Source organism: Alosa sapidissima, chromosome 5, assembly GCF_018492685.1.
Source record: "Alosa sapidissima isolate fAloSap1 chromosome 5, fAloSap1.pri, whole genome shotgun sequence".
In the NCBI taxonomy this organism is placed as follows: domain Eukaryota; kingdom Metazoa; phylum Chordata; class Actinopteri; order Clupeiformes; family Clupeidae; genus Alosa; species Alosa sapidissima.
The window spans coordinates 3278356-3282212 of NC_055961.1; the positions used below are offsets into that span (position 1 = coordinate 3278356).

The window sequence follows — 3857 nt, forward strand, 5'->3', positions numbered from 1 at the left end:
TAGAAGAAAAGAACATTTTTATATTTGTTGTGAAACTACAAAACATTCTTGTGCTGGTGACATATGTACAATTCTGCTTTGACATTACAGTGTCAATGAAAAAAAACAAAAACAAATTCACAGCTTTTAGGAGTCACGAGAAAAGAAAGACAACAAACCCAAATCACAAAAGTGCAATAAATACATGCTGGATTTCACACAACCGCCTCAATGGAAAGACTGAGGTCTTCGCCACCATTTACACAACTGATTAAAAAATAAAAACCTGGAAAACAAACAGAAACTTCTATATCAACCTACAATGACAATCATTTGTTACTACCAGCTTGAGAAGTGACGGTGATCGTTTTTTCATTTGAAAATTGATTAAGCAAAGTTTGGGTCTCGGTCATGGAAAACGTCTGATTGTGCTGATGGTCTGAAGTAGTAAAAGATTCAAAAAGAAAAACAACATCACATAAGCTGTACTCTGGAGATGAGCGCACATAGCGTAAGTTACATCCGAAGACCCAGAGCTCAGACTCCCCAGCATGCGTCCAGTGCTCTTTCCTAAGACCTTATCTACTCTGATCACACACACACACACACACACACACACACGTCTTCCATCAGCACCGGGACTCAACCCTCAGTCGAGAACACCCCACCCCTGTACACGGTCCTCATGACCTCGGCCAAGGGCATCTGGAACGGGCAACACACCCATAATGACCTCGGCCAAGGGCATCTGGAACGGGCAACATACCCATAATGGACATTACACCTGACCTATGCTCTGCTTTGCTGGTGTTTGCTAGACGACAGCTGACGAACGTGAAAGTCCGATCAATGTGTGTGTGTTCCAATTAGCACAACTCTTCAGCCAGATAGATGAGCTAGTTAGTGAAATCCGCTGTTTTAAGTGCACAGGCAGAACCTATACATGGCCAAGGACTTCTACTCTCTTAAACTAGGTTGTTCCACCGCTCCAAGGCTGAAGCGAAGCGGGCCTTTGATCCGGCGTGCGTCCGGTGGAAACGATCACACCGGATCTGGCCCAGGCCCGGTCAGAAGTCCGCTGCTCTCAGGAGTTCTACCCCTCCTGAGCCAGAACTCTGGAGGACCCTCCATCGGAAATTAAAAAATGAAAGCCGTCTGTGCATTAGTGTTAAACATCACGCATCACCTACCCTTACCTCCGAGTCACTGGAGGGGTGACGTAACATCACGCATCACCTACCCTTACCTCTGAGTCACTGGAGGGGTGACATTCATGTTTACTGAATGGCCTCATTTTCATATGCTGATAATACATTTATTTGATACAGGTTAAAAGTGGAAAGGTATGGGTGTGGTGTATATCCCAACATGTGAGATGTGCTATTTTGTGCCCCAGCACATCCCTCTGCACCTCTCTGGCATTTCCAGTCAAACTCTGCCCCCTTGTGGATAATTTAAGTCATTTTTATAAAGCTCCTTCAGCATCGTTTACCTCTAGGACAGTAACTCTGGTCTCTATGGTGCAGCTATCTAGTGCCCTACAATGTGCTTTCCTAGTGCATTATATGTGTTTGGGGGGTCCGATATGTCCTGGGCTTTCCTAGGGTCCTATATGGGCTTTCCTAGGGCATGTGCTTTCTGAGGGTCCTTCATGGGCTTTCCTAGTGTGCTATATGTGCTTTCCTAGTGTCCTACAGTACATGGGCTTTCCTAACGTACTATCTGTGCTTTCCCAGTGTCCTATATGGGCTTCATGTGCTTTCCTAAGGTCCTTCATGTGCTTTCCTAATGTACTACCTGTGCTTTCCTAGGGTCCTATGTGGGTTATCCGAGGGTCCTGCATGGGCTTTCCTCGTGTGCTATGTATGTGCGCTTACTGAGTGCTCCCTAAGGCTTCTCTGGGAGGAGTGGCAAGCTATATGGGAGAAGAGACAGGAGATCTAGAATGAGGAGGAGATATCTGTGAGGGAGGAAAGCAGCAACACACTAACACACTAACAATGGAATGTAGATCTCCAGTCATCCTTCCGCTACCCTGACACTTCCCGATCCACATGACGCCAAGATCAGGAGGAAAACATCCGACGGTAGAACATCAGCCATCAAACAGCACACATTCTGAGAGACTGACGTTCACTTCAAGCAGCCTTCAAAGAGAGACATGATCCATCTGCCATCATAATGGCACCACGCTCAGAGCAAGACACGTGAATGTCTACGACAAAACACGCTCGGAGCAAGACACGTGAATGTCTACGACAAAACACGCTCGGAGCAAGACACACGAATGTCTACGACAAAACACGCTCGGAGCAAGACACACGAATGTCTACGACAAAACACGCTCGGAGCAAGACACGTGAATGTCTACGACAAAACACGCTCGGAGCAAGACACACGAATGTCTACGACAAAACACGCTCAGAGCAAGACACACAAATGTCTACGACAAAACACGCTCGGCGCAAGACACACGAATGTCTAGGACAAAACACGCTCGGAGCAAGACACGTGAATGTCTAGGACAAAACACGCTCGGAGCAAGACACGTGAATGTCTAGGACAAAACACGCTCGGAGCAAGACACACGAATGTCTAGGACAAAACAACTCCTTTCCAGTCATTAGCCCGAAACACTAGCTGCCCCTCGGGCCTATAGCCTGGTCTCCTGCGTCCACTGGGCTACTGGAGAGATTATTCCTGGTGGTCAGCGTGAGTCTGACTGGACCAGTGAGTCTTATTGCTTCTGGGTGAAAGGCCCATGTCATAATAAAAAGTAATTTCCGGGCCTCAGCTAGAACAGCACCAATGACTCCTTCCCTCCCACAGACTCTCTGAGCCAAAACTGACCATCAATCACTCTCTCTGTGTGTGTGTGTGTGTGTGTGTGTGTGTGTGTGTGTGTGTGTGTGTGTAAGAGGGAATGCTGGCAGAAGAGGGCAGTAGAGGGTGACTGGCAGGGGCTTTAGGGGTCTGTGTCCAGTCAGGAATGAGTTTGCTCCAGTTCTAGAACCCATGGAATGTTCCCCTGTCTTTCAGAGTTGTGAGATTGAGAGAGAGGTTCTAGAACTAATGGAATGTTCCCCTGTCTCTTAGACTTCTGAGATTGAGAGAGGGGTTCTAGAACCCATGGAATATTCCCCTGCTTCTCAGGTGAGAGATTGAGAGAGGTTCTTGCTGAATGTTTTGTTTTCTAGTGATTAAAACAAAATTAAAAGGTAAAGCTTCTCCATGCTCAGATTGGTGGGGGTTGTGTTGCAGCAGAGGGGAGGGGAGAAGCGTTAAATGGGAGGAGCGCAGCACGCTGTTAGAAGACTGTGTGTGTGTGTGTGTGTGGTCTGACTAGGGTGATGATGTAAAGTAGGAGTGCAGTCTCATTTACTCACAAAGCCACACACACACACCGCCATTATGTGCTCTGTGAAGAGGGACACACACACTCTCCACAACATAACACACACTGAGTGTGTGAACAGAAGTCATGCATGCCTGCGCACAAACACTCAAACACACACCTGCATGCACATTGACACCTGCACGCATGCCCACCCATCAACTCACACACACACACACACACCTGAACTCATGCCCACACACAGACACACACTTTCCTCAATAGCAAAACTCCCACAATTACCATGTTAAAAGTTGCTAGGCAACATAAATGTGGACTGACTATCTGATGGAGATTTGTGTGGAGCAGACAGCCCTGGGAACAGCTGCGTCTGGCCCTGCATCACTACACACACACACACGCACACACACATACGCACACACACACACACACACATCACACACACATCTCCTCAATCAAATAACGGAAGTGGCCAATGAAATGGCATCGTCCTGTATTGTGATTCTGATTCTGAGTGCCCTGC

At 47.4% G+C, this 3857-nt stretch overlaps 1 long non-coding RNA gene across 1 annotated transcript in view; it reads right to left on the reverse strand.

Annotated features, from left to right (window-relative positions):
* The window catches only part of LOC121709361, a 4989-nt gene continuing 1132 nt past the window's right edge, over nucleotides 1-3857 (reverse strand). The window contains exons 1-2 of the long non-coding RNA XR_006031916.1: nucleotides 1226-3857; nucleotides 1-1175 (exon numbers count right to left, since the gene is read on the reverse strand). The exon at nucleotides 1226-3857 is cut by the window's right edge and continues 1132 nt beyond it. This is a non-coding gene — a long non-coding RNA (uncharacterized LOC121709361). The remainder of the gene's footprint in view (nucleotides 1176-1225) is intronic.